The sequence below is a fragment of the Eubalaena glacialis genome, chromosome X (genome assembly GCF_028564815.1).
Source record: "Eubalaena glacialis isolate mEubGla1 chromosome X, mEubGla1.1.hap2.+ XY, whole genome shotgun sequence".
In the NCBI taxonomy this organism is placed as follows: domain Eukaryota; kingdom Metazoa; phylum Chordata; class Mammalia; order Artiodactyla; family Balaenidae; genus Eubalaena; species Eubalaena glacialis.
In genome coordinates this window covers 34,518,846-34,538,989 of record NC_083736.1, presented here as the reverse complement: position 1 = coordinate 34,538,989, position 20,144 = coordinate 34,518,846, and the positions used below count along the sequence as shown (strand labels likewise).

The following is a 20,144-nucleotide window of genomic DNA, read 5'->3' as shown; positions in this document are numbered from 1 at the left end:
ATTTATTCAGCCTACAGAGTCTGTGTCTACATTTACCAGTATACATACCCTCTTGCAGTCTGTTCTTACTGCAGTCCCTCTATGCTTATTTGACAAGAGCAAAACAGAAATGAGTTCAGAAAGTCTGATTTGTAAAATACACAAATGGAAGAATCACAAAGGTTAATGGGAAGAATTTCAGGATATTCACATCTCTAAGGGCAATGACCAGTCTCTCCCCAAAAATGTTCCTTTCCCTTTTCGGTCAAAATACTTGCTGGGAAGGACTATTGGTGTGGCCCTGTGGCAATTCTATTATTCTTAATAAGCCAAATGTTTCTTAGTTCCATCATAACTAAAGTAAAAAGAAGAAAGGAAAAGTAATTTGGAATAAATCACTTCAGGCCCACAGGCCAATTCACTTTGGATTCACTCAGGTGTGTTTATTTTAATAGCTGATCTGAAGGCATGTGAGATACCACAGCTTACCAGATTTTAAACAGAAAAGTACAGAACTTAAAACTAAGCACGCATGCAGCATGGAATAATAATCAAGTTAGGCTTCTTAAAATGCTAACTGCCAGAAAACCTGAGACCAATAGAGCAAAATTCACAGGACAACACAGGCTGAATATTCTGTTTCTCAGAGGGGCTTTTAAGAAGGCTCAAATTCTGAGGTAGCTCCCTAAAAAGCAGGGTCAATAATGGGTCTTATTTGACAACATGTGTTCTTCTCCCCAAGATATTCGGGTAGATTTGTTCAAGACTTTTTTTTTTTTTTAAGAAAAAGCAGATGATGTCAGCAAAAGGCCAGAACAGCAGAAGAGTTTGTTCTCAGGGAAAGGGCTGAACTGTAACAGTGGGCAACGGTTGGAAAGTCACCAACCACGTTCTGAGCTCACACAGCAGAGACATGTTAACTAGGGTGCCCTGCACAGGCGGTTTGTGGATGAGAAATTTCCATGCCGCTTACCATGGGCTGAGGACAGCGCGCGATGAGGAGAGAGGCCAGTGGGCGGAATAGTGTGTGGGGAGGTAGGCATGTAAAAGGGTGAAAGGCTCGCGAGGATCTAGGGTGGGTCCAGGGAGAGGCGTGCTGACGCAGGGGGCTGGCTAGTTTGGCCCCGCGCCAAGCTGGGGTTTCTGGAGTGTGAATGTGCGTGGGGTGCACCCAGGGGCCTCGACGACTTCTCTTGCCAGTGTTATTTATAACAGATCTCAAGAGTGGAAAGCTCTAACTTGGTGCTCTGAGCGCTGTCTTCCGAACCTAGGCGGCGGAGGCCCCGCCCCTCTGTTTCCCACCCTGCCTGGCCCCTCCCCTCCCCTTCCTAACTCCGCCCGGGCCCCGCCCCCGCCGCTTCCCACCGCCCTTCCCGTCGGCTCCTGGCTCCTCCTGGGCTCGGCGGCGGTAGGAAGGCGCAGGCGCGGTTGGCGGCCGGCAGAGCGCGGAGTAGTGGCGCGGGGCGCGCGGTGAGTGCGGTGGCGGCGCGGGGCTCGCAGCCGGGGAACGTGGTTTGGGCGGGCGTCCGGGGAGGGTTCGGAACGTGTGCGGGTGGCGGCCCGGGGAGACGTCGGCCCCATCTGGAGAAACCTGCCAGACGTGCGGCAGCGGGGCTGGCCGCGCTGCCGGACAGTGTCCGGCCCCGGCCGCGTGGGGAGCTGAGTGCTTGGTGGCGGGAGCGGGAGAGGGTATGTGTGAGGAGAAATTGAAGGAAAGGGCTCCAGAGGCTGGAAGTCCGGACTCAGGCTTGGCAGAACCGGGAGCCTCGCCAAGGGCGCTGGAGGGTGTCCCAGCTTCAAGTTCAGTACCCCCGCTTGGTGCCCCTGAGCGGCGGGCGTCCCGGGCCTGTCCCTTCCCCCGCGCTGCCGTCTCGGAGTGCAGAGTTGCCAGGAACATTCCGCATCGCGGGGGGAGAGGATTTGGAGGCGGTGGGCTGTCGCCCCAAGCTTGTGCCAAGGAGGGCGTGGCATTCGTGTGACTTTCTTCACCCCGCCCCCGGGAATGTGTCCGTCTCCTGGTACATTGTGCTCATGGACGTTTTAACAAAGGCTATGACTGTTTTCTAGGCAGTGGCTGGTAACAGCGGGGGCGGGTCGGTGGAGGGGGCGCGCACGAGGTCGCGATGCGGCCCTGGGGGAAGGGGGAGCGGGGGGGGCAGGCTTGGGGGGAGTGGAAGGAAGGGAACAACCCTCCTGGCTCAGCTTTTTCCTCCTTCCTGGTCCGCTGATTTTGATCAGTGGTAGAAACAGCCTCGAGAGGGATATGAGTGGAAATTAGTGTGTGTGTTCAGACTGGCTGCAGCCATTGGTTTTGTAATTGTGCTGTTGATGTATTTTCTAAGTGTCCCTTAAGGAGAAAGGCGAAACTAATGGAATTTAAGAGGAAATAATTGAACGGAAGGATGAAGAGGTGGAGTGTCAAAACTTAGAGCTAAATTAATGCTTTGAGATAGTCATAGTATAAATTAAGCCAAACTTTGAAGGATGTGGAGGTGTGAAAGTCAGAGTAAGTGGAAGTTGGTTAGGGTGTGGTTGATTGTTTCAATCAAGAGTGGATTATTGTGTGTGTGTGTGTGTGTGTGTGTGTGTGTGTGTGTGTAGATGCTGCTAAGTTCTTCAGCAGATTCACTTTAGAACCCTTAAAAATGATATTGGGGATATAAAACACCAGGGGAAATATTGTAATTTTAGATAAGGTTCTGAGGCTTTCATTTTCAAGCTTAGGATCTTTATGGAAAGTAGTATGTGTTCCCAAGCATAGATGTTGATATTTTTACTCATTTGTTTAACTTAATACAATAAAACAAACTGAACTTCTTCCTCCTCCACCCCTTTCCCTCGATTGTGAATCCTGTTTTATAAACATTTACTTTCAGATCTGAAGTGTGTTTAAAGGCTCAGTCCCCTCTCCAACCCCCAAATCATGAAGTGAGCACGATTTCTTCTTGTGTTATTGTCATTTTATTCTTTCTTTTACTGTTATTTTAAGTTAAATGCTACTAACAGTACCAGATTTGGGGAGGGAGGTGTTAGGGATACTTCCCTTTTCCAGTGGCTAATGAACTCCTATTCATCCCTTCAGACTCAGCCCAATTCACCACTTGGAAAAATTGCCAGATCCATCAGAATGAATTAGTCACCCCCCTTTTCTGCTAAACTGATACTACTGGCCTTATTTCTCTCTTGCTACTGGAACCTCAGTCTTCTGTGTTATCCCAGTACCTAGGGCTGCTGGGTAGGTACTAAGTGCCTAATGAATACAGTTAGATGTTAATAAGTGCTGTTGGAAAGATAGTAATTCGTATCACGTGAAGTTCATGGGGTAATGGAAGAAATTCAGAATGCTGAAATTATATTTAGTATTTGAACAACATTATTTGGAATATGGATAAGAAACAAGTATGGAAATATGTTCCCATGTATTAGTCTGTGGATTATCCTTCTAAAAGAGGTGCAAAAGCTTTGCGGATATAGACAAAATAGACATCAGAAAAACGCCAATTCTTTTAAAAGGTCAACTTCTGACACTGAAACAAGTGAAAAGTCAACATGAAATGAAGATTAATCATTTGTAGAAAGGCACAAATAGGGTGCTGCTGGAATTTAGGAAATTTGTAAGCGGATTAAGCTGGCCAGATGGTATCTTATGAAAGCTAATGTAACTAAAGAAGCTGTAACCTATTAGACCAATTAGAGAGACTAGTCAATTGCATTATACTCCTAAACTGTAAGGTGATTTGAGTATTTGGCTAATGAGTCTCTTCACTTTAGAGTGCCCTCAATAGGCTTGTCCTGTTTCTGCCAGCCAGTTCTCTTAACTCCACCAGCATCACTGGCCTTCTAGTCACCTCTGGCTCATAACAGGGATTATCTTCCTCTTGCTCCTTACCACTCAAGCTCATCACCCCTACACCTAGCTTTCGTCTGCTAGATGGATTTACCCATTGGAGAGAATACCGTGAGCAAATGTTTACTCAATTTATAAGTGAAGAAAATTGATACTTTAGTTTTAAAAATGAGTCAGGATTGACTACTTGGTTACTCCAGGCTTCTGTGCCTGCAAAGCAGAAAACCTATTCTGGCTCTTAGTAAACTTGTAAGGTTTCTCCGCTCACTTAATTTATCCCCTCTCCACCTATATGTAAAAGCTCGTTTTCTTCATGTCACTTTTTAAAAATATATGTAATATTAACCACTGTTCCCCCCAAAACACTCCAAGTTAGTGTCTGGTTTTTGTCAGTAAAACTTGGGAATCAGAGAGAATGAGTAGCCGCCATAAAACATTTTCTAAAAAAGTTCTACATCCTCTGTGTTCTGTAGATTCACTGAAAAAAAAAAAAAAATCCCAACTACTGTGATTAAGGCTTCCTACTTAAAACTTTCCTCACCTAGACTTCCTCCCTTATTTCTGGTTTTTCCTCTCATTCTTTGACCAGTCAACCTCAGTCACTTCCACTGAGTCTTCTTCTTAGGATTCTGTCCAAGACTCCTTCTTTCCCACTCTTTGCAGGAGACAATAATATGGTGGTCAAGGGCGTGAAATTTGGAGGCAAGATGTTAAAAATCTTTCTCTGTCAGTTTCCTCATCTGTAAAAATGATAATTATAACACCTGATAAGTGAGATCAAGTGTATTAACAGCTTATCATATCTAGCACATACTAATTGCCCTAATAATGGTAGCTATCGTTATTTCTAATTGCCATTTCTTATGACAAGTACTATAATTTCACTAGCAGTTAACGTCAAAATATGGATATATTGACATCTACTCTGTTCGAGCTTCAGTCCTGTGATTGTAGATTCCTCCCATATTTCCAAAACAGGTGGCTTAGCACAGTGGTTCCCAAACATCAGCATGCATAATAATCACAAGAATGCGTAGATTTCTGGGCCCCATCCGTAGAGTTTCTGATGTCTGGGATGGGGCCTGAGGAGTTTTCATTCCTTACAAGTTTCCAAATGATAGTGATGCTGCTGACCCTTGGATCACATTGAGAGGCACTGATCTAGATGGATTAAGACAAATTGGCAGGGAGGAAAGGAGACCAAAAAAAAAAAGACCAAAAAGTCGTCGAAGAGAGGAGCGTGCTTAAAGCTGGTGGTATCAAATATCTTGTAAAGTTTGGAAAGGATAAAACTAAGAGAACACAGTTGGATTTGGTGACCAGGAGCCTTTTTGTTTGTTTTTCATGTGTGTCAGATACAGAGGGTTGATTTAATTATACTCCTCAGTTGGTGGAATATTATCATTATTACGACCAGAAAAAACATATGTCAGGTATTTGAGGTAATGGTTCTTAATCTGGGGTGTGCATTAGACTCTGTTAGGGAGTTGTTTTCACCAGCATACTTATGTTTAGTGCCCTTCCCCCCAATGCAAACTCATCAAGTCAGAATTTCAGAGTATGGAACCTGGGCATGAAAAAATTCCAGGAGATTTTTATGTACACCCTGGTTAAGAACCACTTCTTTGAACAATGATGGTCAGGAAGTAGAAGCAGTGAAAATAAACCAAGTTTTTGGTAAATTGTTGATGAAGTGAGAAGGGAAGAAAAAAACTGGAGTTTGAGAATTTTAAGGGATCAAGAAAATAGGAATTTGTAAAAAGAGGTAGAAAGCCTGCTTGAGTGTTTGAAGGTGTAATGCTAAGGGAATATGAATTGATGAAATAGAGAACTGGATCCAGAGGGCAGGAGGGAATAGAATCGGGCACCAAGAGAATAGAGGGGAAAAGAATGAGTGAAGAAAAATAAATCTAAAGGTAGAGAGGGGAGAAGTTGAAGGAACACTCCTTAAGGGAGGTTGTTTGCACACTGCTGTTCAGTGGAACATAAATAGTCCATGAACTCTATGGATTTTTTCAAGGTTAGTAATGCTGGTCAATAAACTAGTCAGTTCAGCTACTCCAGCTACCTCTATTGGTTACACAGTTGTGTTTTTTCACAACTTTTCTCATTTAGAAGAATTTTTTGAAATTAAGTTTAGACATGCTGTGCTGTAATGCTGTTGCCCCAGCCCTTGCCATAAGATGACATATCATAAGTATTTATATGATTATTATTCAACAAATGTTTGTGTGCCTCTCAATTGCCAGGCATTGTTCTAAGAACTAAGGATACAGCAGTGAATAAAATATTTGTATTTTATTGGAAATTTCTGTCCTCAAGGAGCTCACATCCTATTTGATGGAGGAAGATAATAAACAAAATAAATAAGTAAAATATAAGCGTGCATGTGCGATCTCTGTGTGTGTGTATATATATATAGATATACATACACGCATATGTATATGTGTGTATGTATGTAAAGTTATAAAGTGTTGCATTCTTTGGAGAAATACAAAGTAGGGAAAGTGAATAGTGGAGCATCTATAGGTATTCACCAATAGGTGAATAGAGTCTGTTGGAGGGTGGTGATCAGGGAAGACTTCGCTGTCAGCAAAGACTTGTAAGAGATGAGAAAACCATTTATTTGGAGGAAGAGCTTTCTGGGCACAGAGAACAGCAAGTATAGAGGTCCTGAGGTGGTACCTTTTTGAGACCTTTTTGCTAGGAATCACAAAACAGTCCTTGTGGTTAGAGTAGCATGAATGAGTGGGGATGAATAATAAGAAACAGGGTCAGATAAGTAAGAAGGTGTGTTGGAGGGTGGGAAGAGCATGTAGGGCTATCCAGCTCATTGTGAGAGGACATTGTAAGGTTATTGAGTGAGAAGGAAAGCCATGAAGCGTTTGAAGAGTGAAATGATGTGATCTGATTTCTTTTTTGCAAGGATCAATCTGAGTGCTTTGTGGAGAATAGATTGTAAGGGGAGCAAGAACAGAAGAGACCAATTCGAGGAGAGGTTGTGGTGGCTCGGACCAAGACAGTATAATGCTGGAGGTATGATAAGTGATCAGATTTCCTGCTCACTTATTGGAAGTGGAATTGGAAGGGGAGTGTGACGAAGCATGAGAGTCAGGGATGATGCCAAGGATTTTGATCTGAACAACTAGAAGGATGGAGTAGCCATTTAGTGAGATATGGAAGATTGTTGGAGAAGAAAATTTGAGAGAAGGAAGACCAAGAATTCAGTACTAGGCACGCGGAGTCTGAGATGACTGTTTGATATCCAGGTGGAATTCAGGAGAGTGGCATGGGTGAACAGGAAGCTCTGGGAATGGAGCAAATCATTACAAGGAAAGAGAAGGGGTTACTCCTTTGCTTTAAAAACATTAGTAAACTGTTTTTTAGAGCATTTTAGGTTCACAGCAAAATTGAGCAGAAAATACAGAGTTCCCATATACCCCCAAACACACACGAACTCTTCCACTATGAACATCCTGCAACATAGTGGTACCTCTGTTATAAGCAGTGAACCTGCACTGACACATCATTATCCCCTAAAGTCCATAGTTTACATTAGAGTTCACTCTTGGTGTTGTACATTGTGTGGGTTTGGATAAATGTTTAATGACATGCATCTACCATTGTAACATCATACAGAATAGTTTTGCTGCCCTAAAAATCCTCTGTGCTCTGCCTATTGATCCCTGGCAACCCTGGTCTTCTTACTGTTTCCATAGATTTACCTTTTCTAGAATGTCATATCGTTGGAATTCCACAGTATGTGAACTTTTTACATTGGCTTCTTTCATGTAGCAATATGCGTTACTTTTCATCCATGTCTTTTCATGGCTTGATAGCTCATTTCTTTTCAGTGCTGAATAATATTCAATTTTTCTGGATATATCACAATTTATTTATCCGTTAACTTACTGAAGGACATCTTGGTTGCTTCCATGTTTTGGCAATTGTGAATAAAGCTGCTGTAAACATCTATGTGTAGGTTTTTTTGTGGACACAATTGCTGGATCATATGATAAGAGTATGTTTAACTTTGTAAGAAACTGCCAGTTTGTATTCCAAAGTGGCTGTACCATTCTGCATCTCCACCTACAGTGGATGAGAATTCCTGTTGCTCCACATCTTCACTAGCATTTGGTTTTGTCAGTGTTTTGGATTTTGGTCATTCAAATAGGTGTGTAGTAATATCTCATTGCTTTAATTTGGAATTCACCAATGATATAAGATATTAAACATCTTTTTATATGCTTACTTGCCATCTGTATATTTTCTTTCTTGAGGTGTCTGTTCAGATCTTTTGCCCATTTTTTAAATCTGGTTGTTAATTTTCTTATTGAGTTTTAAGAGTTTTTTGGTATACTTTGGATAACACTCCTTTATCAGATGTCTATTTTGCAAGTATTTCCTCTCAGACTGTGGCTTGTCTTCTCATCCTTTTAACATTGTCTTTCACAGAGCAGAAGTTTTTAATTTTAATGAAATCCAGCTTATCAATTTATTTCTTCCACAGATCATGCCCTTAGTGTTTTATCTAAAAGTCATTGCCATATCCAAGGCCAATTAGGTTTTCTCCTATGTTATCTTCCAGGAGTTTTATAGTTTTGTATTTTACATTTGGTCTTTGATCCATTTTGAGTTAAATTTTGTGAAGGGTGTAAACTCTGTGTCTAGATTCATTTTTTTTCTTTGTAGGTGGATGTTCAGTTGTTATAGCACCATTTGGTGAAAAGACTATCTTTGCCCCATTATGTTGCCTTTGCTCCTTTGTTAACAATCAGTTGACTATATTTATTTGGGTCTTTTTTCTGGGCTCTCTGTTTTATTTCATTGATCTATTTGTGTTCTTCCTCAATACCACACTCTCTTGATTACTGTACCTTTATTGTAATTCTGTAAATGGGGTCGAGTCAGTCTTCTGACTTTGTTCTTCTCCTTCAGTATTGAGTTGACTCTTTTAGGTCTTTTGCCTCTCCATATAAATTTTGGAATGAGTTTGTTGATATCTACAAAATAACTTGCTAGATTTTGACGGAGATTGTGTTGAATCTATTGATCAACTTGGGAAAAACTGACATCTTGACACTATTGAATCTTTCTGTCCATGAACATGGAATAATTCTCCATTTATTTAGTTCTTTGATATCTTTTGTCACAGTTATGAGGAATTTTCCTCATATAGATTTTGTACAAATTTTTTAGATTTACATATAAGTAATTCATTTTGGGGGGGAGTGCTAATATAAATGGTAATATATTTTTAATTTCAAATTCCACGTATTTATTGCTGGTATATAGGAAATTGATTAACTTTTGCATATTAATGTTGTATCTTGCAACATTTCTATCATTGCTTATTAGTTCCAGGAGGTTTTTTGTTGTTGTTGTTGTTGTTGATTCTTTTGGATTTTCTACATTGATGATAATGCCATCTGTGAACATTTGATTTCTTACTTACCAGTCTGTATAACTTGGAAAGGAGTGGTGAAAGGGGACATTATTTCTTTGTTCCTTATCTTAGTTGGAAAGCTTTGAGTTTCTCCTTATTAAGTATGATGTTAGCTGTAGGTTGTTTGTAGATATCCTTAACACATTGAGGAAGTTCCCCTCTATTCTTAATTTTCTGAGAGTTCTTAATCATGAATAGGTGTTGGATTTTGTCAAGTCCTTTTTCTGCATCTACTGATAAGATCATGTTATTTTTCTTCTTTAGCCTATTGATGTGATGGATTACATTAATTGATTTTCAAATGTTGAAACAGCCTTGCATACATGGGATAAATCTCTCTTGGTTATGGTGTGTAATCTTTTTTATACATTGTTGCATTTGATTTGCTAATCTTTTCTTGAGGATTTTTGCGTGTATGTTCATGAGAGATACTAGTCTGTAGTTTTCTTTTCCTGTAATGTCTTTGGTTTTGGTATTAGGATAATTCTGGCTTCATGAGTTAGGAAGTATTCCCTTGGTTTGGTTTCTATCTTCTGGAAGAGATTGTAGAAAATTGGTATAATTTCTCCTTAGGGGTTTGATAGAATTCTCAAGTGAGCCCATCTGGGCCTGTTGCTTTCTGTTTTGGAAGATTATTAATTTTTGATTTAATTTCTTTAATATATATAGGCCTCTTCATACTGTCTATTCTTGTGTAAGTTTTGGCAGATTGACTCTTTCAGAGAAGTGGTTTGTTTAATCTAGGTTATAAAATTTGTGGGCATGGATTTGTTCATAATAATCTTTTATTAACCTTTTAATGTCTCCATGCGATCTGTTGTGATGTCTTTTATTTCATTTCTCATATTGTAATTCATCTTTTTTTTTCTTAGCTTGGCTAGAAGTTTACCAATTTTAAAGATCTTTTCAAAGAATCAGGTTTAGGATTTACTTTCTCTGTTGATTTCTTGTTTTCAGTTTCATTGATATCTGCTCTAATTTTTATTATTTCTCTTCTTTTGCTTACTTTGAATTTAATTTGCTCTTTTCTGGCTTCCTAAGGTGGAACCTTAGATTGTTAATTTTAGATCTTTCTTCTTTTTTAATATATGCATTCAATGCTATAAATTTCCCTCTAAGCACTGCTTTCACTGCATCCCATAGTGTCTGGTAAGTTGCATTTTCATTTTCATTTAGTTCAAAATATTTTAAAATTTATTTTGAGAGTTCTTCATTGACCCATGTGGTGTTTAGAAGTGAGTTGTTTAATCAGCATATATTTTGGGATCTTGCAGTTATCTTACTGTTAACTGATTTCTAGTGTAATTCCATTGTGGTCTGAGAGCAGACATTGTATGATTTCTATTCTTTTAAATTTGTTAAGGTTGTGTTTTATGTTCCAGAATGTGGTTTATTTTGGTGCATATTCCATCAAGCTAGAGAAAATTGTGAATTCTGCTGTTGTTGGATGAAGTAGTCTTTAGATACCAATTATATCCAATTGATTGATGGTGCTGTAGGGTTTGACTATGTACTTACTGAATTTCTGCCTGCTGGATCTGTCCATTTCTGTTAGAGGAGTGTTAAAGTCTGCAACTATAATAGGGGATTCATCTACTTTTCCTTGCAGTTCTTTCGGGTTTTGCCAAATATATTTTAACACTTTGTTGTTATGTGCATGCACATTGAGGATTGTTATGTCTTCTTGGAGGATCGACCCCTTTATCATTATGTTATGGTATTATCCTCTTATCTCTGACAACTTTCCTTGCCCTGAAGTAGCTCTGTCTGAAATTGATACAGCTGCTTCTGCTTTCTTTTGATTAATTACTAGCATGGTGTATCTTTCTCTATGTCTTTACTTTTCATCTATATGTGTCTTTATATTTAAAATGGGTTTCTGAATATTTGCAGCAACGTGGATGGACCTAGAGATTGTCATACTGAGTGAAGTAAGTCAGACAGAGAAAGAGAAACATCGTATGATACCGCATATAGGTGGAATCTAAAAAGAAATGATACAAATGAACTTATTTACAAAACAGAAACAGACTCACAGACTTAGAGAAAGAAGTATGGTTCCCCGGGGGGAAGAGTGGGGGGAAGGGTTAGTTAGGGAGTTTGGGATTGACAGGTACACACTGCTATCTTTAAAGTAGATAACCAACAAGGACCTTCTGTATAGCACAGGGAACTCTGCTCAATGTTGCAGCCTGGATGGGAGGGGAGTTTGGGGGAGAATGGATACATGCATATGTATGGCTGAGTTGCTTTGCTGTGCACCTCAAACTATCACAACATTGTTAATCAGCTATACTCCAATATAAAGTAAAAAGTAAAAAAAAATAATAAAATGAGTTTCTTGTAGACCAGCGGTCCCCAACCTTTTTGGTATCAGGGACTGGTTTCGTAGAAGACAATTTTTCCACGGACAGGGGTGGGAGGAGGATGACGGTTCAGGTGGTAATGCGAGTGACAGGGAGCGGCAGATGCAGCTTCGCTCACTTGCCCACCACTCACCTCCTGCTGTGCGGCCCGGTTCCTAACAGGCCACGGACCGGTTCTGGTCTGCGGCCTGGGAGTTGGGGACCCCTGTTGTAGACAACATATATTTGGGTTTTGTTTTTTTCATCCTCTCTGACAATCTGTCTTTTCATTGGTATATTTAGATCATTGACATTTTAAAGGGATTATTGATATAGTTGGATTAATAACTACCATATTTGTTACTGTTTTCTATTTGTTGCCCTTGTTCTTTGTTCCTGTTTTTGTCTTTCATACTTTTTCTGCCTTTTTGTGGTTTTGAGTACTTTATATGATTCCATTTTCTTTCATTTGTTAGTGTATCAATTATGCTTTTTTTAAAAAGTTTTAATGGTTGCCCTAGCATTTGCTAAATATACATTTCCAACTAATCCAATTCCACTTTCAAATAATACTGTACCACTTCGTGGGTAATACAAGTACCGTATAATAACAAAATATTCCAAATTCATCCCTCCTATTCCTTGTATGATTGTTATCATTCATTTCACTTATACAAAAGCATATTACATATATAAGCATTCATAATTGAATACATTGTTGCTATTATTTTCAACAAATTGTTATCTTTTAGATCATTTAAGAATAAGAAAAATAAAAGTTTTTATATTACGTTTAGTTATTCATTTTTTGATGCTCTTCCTTTCTTTATGTAGATCCTTATTTCTGACCTATATTATTTTCCTTCTCTCTGAAGAACTTCTTTTAACATATCTTGTCAGGCAGATCTGGCTAAAAGTTTCCTCAGTTTTTGTTTGTCTGAGAAAGTCTTTATTTCTCCTTCCCTTTTGAAAGATAATTTCTCAGGGTACAAAATTCTGAATTGGTGGATTTTTTTAATCTCAACACTGTAAATACTTCTCTTCACTCCCTTCTTGCTTGCTTGGTTTCTGAGGGAAAGTCAGATGTACAGTTAAGCCTTGCACAATGTGGGGGTTAATCCAAGTGAGTATAGCTTACAGTCATCCCTCTGCATCTGCATCCTCTGCATCTGCAAAATCAACCAACCATGGGCCGTGTAGTACTTCAGTATTTACTATTGAAAAATATCTGCATATAAGTGAGCCCGGGCAGTTCAAACCCAGGTTGTTCAAGGATCAACTTACCTTTGTTCCTCTATAGGTAAGTTTTTTTTCTCCCTCTTCAGCTTCTTTCCAGATATTTTTGTCTTTGATTTTCTGCAATTTGAATATAACATGACTAGACATAGCTTTTTGTTTGTTTCTTTTTGTTTTTTTTTAACTTTTTGTTTTTGGTTTTTTTAATTAATTAATTTGTTTATTTTTTGGCTGCGTTGGGTCTTTGTTGCTGCACATGGGCTTTCTCTAGTTGCAGCAAGTGGAGGCTACTCTTCGTTGCTGTGCGTGGGCTTCTCATTGCGGTGGCTCCTCTTGTTGCGGAGCATGGGCTGTAGGCACGTGGGCTCAGTAGTTGTGGCTCGCAGGCTCTAGAGCGCAGGCTCAGTAGCTGTGGCGCATGGGCTTAGTTGCTCCGCGGCATGTGGGATCTTCCTGGACCAGGGCTCGAACCCATGTACCCTGCATTGGCAGGCGGATTCTTAGCCACTGTGCCACCAGGGAAGCCCTGTTTCTTTGTTTTGTTTTGTTTTTAAGCATTTATCCTGCTTGGTGTTCTCTGAGCTTCCTGGATCTCTGGTTTGGTATCTGACACTTATTGGGGAAATTCTCACTCACTATTGCTTCAGATATTGCTTCTGTTCTTTTCTCTGTTTCCTCTTTCTGGTATTCTCATTACACATATGTTACATCTTTTGTAGTTGTCTCAGAGTTCTTGGATATTCTTTTCAGTTTTGGTAAGTTTTTATTGTCATATTTTCAAGCTTAGAGATTCTTTACTCAGCTGTGTCCATTCTACTAATGAGCCCATCAAAGGCATTCTTTATTTCAGTTACAGCGTTTTTGATTGGTAGCATTTCTTTTTGATACTTTCTTAGAATGTCCATCTCTCTGCTTACATTATCCATCTTTTCTTGCATGTTGTTTACTTTTTCCATTAAAGCCTATAGCATGTTATTCTTAGTATTTTAAAATTCCTGGTCTGATAATTCCAACATTCCTGCCATATCTGACTCTGGTTTTGTTTTGATTTTTCTCCCTTTTCACAGGGTTTAGAAGACAACCTCTTGGTATTGCAATACCTTTCCTACAATGGCAAAGTGATTGGGTTATCCTGAAAACCTTGAAATAATATTGTCAGTGCAAGTTGACTTTCAGAGTCTCTTAAAGAAATGGCTTTATACAACGTATGTCAAACTTTTATTTAGCAATTATTGAACACCTTTGCTGTGAAAGGGGTATGCTTTACCCTTTGTAAAACAGAAACATAAATATTTCTCAAGAATGTTATTGAGCATAATGAAGTGAGAGTCGAATAAAGTTCCACAAGGCAGAGATAATCAGAGCTCTTAAAAATGCTCAGTGGTTGCTTTGCTTTCTCTATTATTGCATGGAAATAGCTGGTATAATTCTTTTCAAGCTCATTCACATACTTATGATGAATTTTTGATAGCATTCATTATCTTCTTGAAAGTCTTGGCAGTTAAATGGGCCAGAATTTAAATAACAATTTGAGCTTCTTAGGTACGTTTTTTTCAGTGCCTCAGAATTTAGAATCTAGGATTTCTTTAGGAAAATGTATTCTATTTTATATTCCTGCCTTGGAATAAGTTCCTTGCATTCTGTTTTTTCCCTCCTTTGTGTCCTAGAAGATATGTGTTATTTCCTGGAATCCTAGGTAACCAAACTCCTCCTTTTTGAGTGACAAAACCTTGTTACTCAAAGCACTGTATGTTCTGTGTATGTGCTCCAGTCTTGCTCTAGAGAGCCTGTTCTTTGTGGTTTGGTTTCTAATGTTATGCATTACCATTTTGTAAACAACAAAAAAAAAATCCATATGACTAACTTGCCACAGTAATCCTCTCTGACACGTTTGCTTCAGGGAGAAAGCTGGCAAAGTTAGAAACACATGCCTAGTTTAAAATTTGCTGTCACTGCAGAAAAAAAGTTAATGGAATATAGTCCTAGTTTTTTCCTCTGTGTTAGTATTACTCATGGGACCAGAATAATGATTTTGGCAGAGTATATTTACTTTCCTGTGTAATTTTATCATACTTCAGTATCTCACTCATATTTTCCCTAGGATTTATCAAGAAAATATTATTATATAGAGGAGTAAAAATAAAATTCTTTCTTTAGGCTCATAAGCAGTTAGTCTGAAAATACAAATGTTTTTGTTGCATTAATACGAACCATACAAAATTTAGTGTTCCTTGTATTTTAAAGTTCCTTTAACTTAAAATGCAAATGGTAAACGTTAATATTTATTATTAGCATCTTCTTTATATTTCTTTCTCTCAACTCTGAATGTTCACCTAGTTTACAGAATTGACCTTTGCAAAGTTTTCAATAATCCATCCCCATTCTGTTGTCCTTGTTCAGGGTTCATTACTTCTTTCCTAACACTATAATCATATCCTTTTTACTGGTCTCCTCAGTCATTTCTTACCAGTGCTTAACGCAGATCTGCCCATCCACAGATACTGAAAGCCTCCAGCCTACAGGTACCACCCTTCACAGTGCTTCTAGAAAGCCCCACCCACCCCTAAAGTCTGACTTCTTTACTTTCTTAAAAGGTTGTGTATGCCTAACCTTTCTGAGTTGGCTTCTGCTTTTTCTGTCTGAATTCCTCATTTGCATTTCAGTTCTTAACTAATGAACTGGTACTAGTTCTCTGCCAGAATCTCAGCCTCATTAGCCAGGGGTCAGAGCATCTCTGTTGTCTTTGACTACTTGGTCTCTGCCTGGTTAGGGTTGGGAATCAGGATTCTGAACACCCCGCGACTCCTTGCCACTAGAGTGGGTGGCCTCTAGTGTACTTCATCGGGGCTGATAAGAGGAAGAAGATAATCAGGGCCTTCAGAAGACCAGGAAGGGCACTGGGGTAAATCCTGCTTAGAATGGGATTTTGTTTTTTCCTCTGGGACCCAAACACACTCTTAGCAACCCTGTCCTTCACAGGAGTATAGTGAGTTCATTATTCAGAAGGTTGCCCACATTATTTTTTCTTCTCATCTCTCAAGCAACTCCTGACCGCACAGATTATCTTCCTTAATAATGATAATAGCAGCAATGACAACCCCTCTGTGTTGTACCAGACATTTTACTTTTATTATTTTTGTTGCCTTGTAGGGGATATGACATTTACCCCCACTATATACTGAGGACGCTGCAGTTCAGAGAGGTTAAGAGCTCAAGGTCACTTTGGGGTATGTGGTAGAGCTGGAATTCCAGTCCAGCTCTCTGACACTAAATCTTGGAGCTTTTTTCAGGAGGCCCCAGTGCATGAAGCATGCTTTTGGGCTGCCTCTTTCCATTCTCAGCTTTATACAGTAAAACTCTTGTGTTCAGGAAGAGAAAATAATATATTGAACACTTACTATGCATGCATTTCAAGCATCAAACATTATGGTCTAGCAAGCATTAGGTGCTTAATGATTGTTGAATGAATTGTTGAATGAATGAATGAGAGGATACTATGTAAAGTTGTTAGAAAGGGTAATCTCTTTGTGCTTAACACAGTGGCAGGCATGCGGTAGGTGCTCAAAAATATTTGAATTAATGAGATTATTCATTCAAATATTGTTGAATTAATGAGATTATCCAGTGCACCCTTCTATTAAAACATGATGATGAATATAAGTATTTGAGTGATAGATCTAGTCTTCTGGTGAAGAAAAGATGGGTTTTAATGGATGTTTTTTTCCTTTGTAGCCCTCAAAGAGTAGTTGATATCCTATGATGAGCTCCACTTCCAGTAGAAGGCTTCATTTACCTACTTCATCTTACTCGACCTCTCACTTATTCACTCCTTAAAACTCCTTCCTTGACTTTGGCCCTTGCCCTTGGATAATGCCATTAATTCTCATAACCAGCTACATTCTGCACACTGACAATTCCCAAAGCTATATCAGAATTTTTTAGGCAGAATTTTTCCTTGACGATCCAGGGTCATGTAAATGACTGTCTACCTTAAACTAAAATGTCTTAGAACTTTCCCCCCTGCCCACTACCCCGTGTATATATCTGCTGCTTCTCCTTTGTGTCTCATATTGTTAAAGGGGAGGAAACTCTGTGTTCAGGACAGAGACCTCTGGGTAAGAAGCAGCCTCAGTATAATCACGAATGTGACCACATGGGGTTCCCTTAGCCACTGCTTTGGAGAAATCAGTCTTGACCTAGAGTTAAGACCCCCTAACTTAAGGGGCTAACAGTGGTCTACATCACCCCCTCCAAACAAGTTTTGTCTTTTGGTACTTTTCTGTGCCACTGACCTTCTATTCCTCCTTGCCGATGCAAGCAGGGATGACAGGAGTGTGAGGCCTCTTTCTCATTACATTCCTTTCTCAAGCATGATGTGTGAGAGAATGTACTCTGATTATCACATCCACAGAACTCTCTCAAGGTTTGTGTAGATTTTTCCCCATTGTCTGTTTCTTTCCTGGCTGGATAATAGACCATAAGTTGTTTTGTGAGTTATTTTTCCTGTTACTTGCAGTCCTCACAGGAGGCCTGCCCAGTGACACGGTGCGGTTAACTCTTACCTATTTCTCTGGGCCTATTCATGGTTTCCCCTTCTTATGCTAGAGTCACTGGACTTCAGCTGATAGTGTTATGTTTTTTCCTGTTACATTACTACAATGGCATGTGGTTTTGCTTCTCTTTTTTCCTTCATCACATTTGTGTGGGACCCATTTGTCTAAAACTGTATATGAAATGTCTTCAAACAGCCTTAATCAAGTCAGACACTGTCTGTGTATAATGTTGGCAAAGAGATCTTAAGCATTTCCTTCCTACATTTAGTTATATTAAAGAGAAATTTATAAGGAGTATTTTATTCTTTTTATTACAAAATATTTACTATAAGATGACCAAAAGTTAATGCACATCTAGCCTCCACTTTGGCATAGGTAAATCTTAGTTGCTATGTGACCATCTACTGTCTGTCTGTCCATATCTGTATTTGAAGAAATGTAATTCACACTCATTTTGTTGAAGTGAGAGAGTGGTAGTGTATATGTGGACATATATACACTACCAAATGTAAAATAGATAGCTAGTGGGAAGCAGTTGCATAGCACAGGGAGATCAGCTCGGTGCTTTGTGTCCACCTAGAGGGGTGGGATAGGGAGGGTAGGAGGGAGATGCAAGAGGGAGGGGATATGGGGATATATGTATATGTATAGCTGATTCACTTTGTTATAAAGCAGAAACTAACACACCATTGTAAAGCAATTATACTCCAATAAAAACATTTAAAAAAAAGGTTAAAAGTAGTGTCAGATTGTCTGGTGAGAGGTGAAAGTTGTTTGATGTTATTATCATTTTTATAGTATATGTTATTTCACTGTAAGATGAGAATTTGTCAGTAAGCGGTTGGGACACAAACATAATTAAATACCTTTGTTTTCTACATTTTTTGAAAAAATGAGAATATTAAATAATTTGTTAGTTGTTTCATACAGTGTGTGATCACTGATCACAATCAATATTTTTAAGCTACCTATAATGATTAAGTTCACTGTTTATTTTAAGGGTTTATAACCGTAGTGTTCATTTTCTAAACTTACTAGAGAGAGAGCTCTCTTAGCAAAACTGTGCATCAGTGTTTGTTTTGATTTTGGTTCACCGCTTAGCATCTTATCTTGTCTTTAATCAACATAAAGCTTGTCTAATTCATTGGCTCAAAAAAAAAACAAAACTCATTTTGTTGTAGGTTCCCCAGCTAGCCAGGACTAAGGCAGACTGTCTCAGAGAGCTCTGAGATGGGTTTGTTTACAGCCTAAGGTTCTAACGCTGTCTGGGGTAGATGTTGCTGATTATAGTGCGCTGGTTGTTTTAGAACCACAGCCTTTGGTCTGACCTTATTCTGTTTGACCAGAAGTAGCAGCATTAATTCCACAGAGTATTACAAGACCCTGGGAGTATCCTTCTGTAGGACCAAGAGTGAGTGGTTAGGGAAGTCATATAGCTGGTACACAGCTTTCTTCATTGTACACTACACATATCTCCCACAAATAGGCCCCCTGCTTCAAGGGTGCTTGTATTTGGAGTGGTTAATTCCATTAGCCTGTATGGGTAGGTGACAGAGGATATTCTGTTAAAAACTTCACACTTACTGTCCTCCTCCATGACTTTCTTTCAGTTAATTCAGGGCCCAGCTGAAATGCTCAGTATCACCTCTTAGTGAGTGCTTCAGAAATCTTGGCATTGAATATCACTCTAGTAAAAGCACATAAAATCAGCATATTGTAGAAAAGCTTCTCTATGCAGCACCCTGCCCACCTTGCACGTCTTCATTCAGGCCACGTGGGCAGTGCTTCACCACAGTCTGACTCAAGTCTTGGCGAAATGCCCTGTGGCTCCTCCCGGAGCAAGGGGAGATCAGCGGCTTGGTGAGGAGCTGTCACTGGGTGGTTTCTCCTGACGTACCTTGTGGGAAACTGTCCTAAGTCCATTTCTCATCCGTCTCCTCGTTCAGCTGAGTGCAGGGGTCTCCACCTTGTACCTTGTACCCTTCAGGTGTCTCTGTAAGTCTGCAAAACTGCTTGGATTTAGTTTAGAGGTGGCTCCTTGACAGCAGCGTGACACATCGCTTGAATATCTGTCATCTGGCCCTTCCTGTTTGATGTCAGCATGTGGGATTAAGGGCTTGGTACACTGGCACCGTGCTGATTTTGCTTTTGCTGTGTGTTTAAGTAATAAATTGTCTGAATCCATTTGAGCTCATTGTCTCCTTACCAGACTAATCTGTGGAAGTGTGGCAAGCCAACCTAATAGCTGTACTAGTAATACTTGTGGCCCTGTGAGCCACTGAGTTGCTGCTTTGGGAATGTTTGACTGTGTGACGCAGTGGGGCAGTGGGGCTCTCATTGGCCAAACACTCGGCTCCTATATGTACCATGGGTTACCCTTTGAGCCTTTGTACTTGTCTCTGGGCAGAGTGAGGCCCCTATTGGAATTACCCTATTCTCACATTGCCAGGCCAACAAAAATACTAAAATATGCTCATCAGAAAGTCTTTTTATACACACAAATTCTGAAGCTGACCCCTAACACCTGCCCCCCGCCTCCCTCCCTCCCTCCCTCCCCCCCCCCCAGCCTCTACATCTCTCTAAGTGTGGTAGGAAACAGAATAATCACAGTGTTTGGGCCTACTCAGAATGGTGTACTTTATTTTTTTATTTTTATTTTTTTTGGCTGCGTCGGGTCTTAGTTGCGGCACGTGGGATCTTTGTTGCGGCACAGGGGATCTTTTCATTGCAGCGAGCAG

General features: G+C 39.8%; 1 protein-coding gene across 1 annotated transcript in view; it reads left to right on the top strand.

Moving 5' to 3' along the window:
* The first annotated feature begins 1,380 nt into the window (after window positions 1-1,380).
* PRRG1 (proline rich and Gla domain 1) overlaps window positions 1,381-20,144 on the top strand; it is a 140,844-nt gene continuing 122,080 nt past the window's right edge. Inside the window, exon 1 of the mRNA XM_061178335.1 lies at window positions 1,381-1,449. The gene's annotated coding sequence lies outside the window, so the exon portion shown is untranslated. The remainder of the gene's footprint in view (window positions 1,450-20,144) is intronic.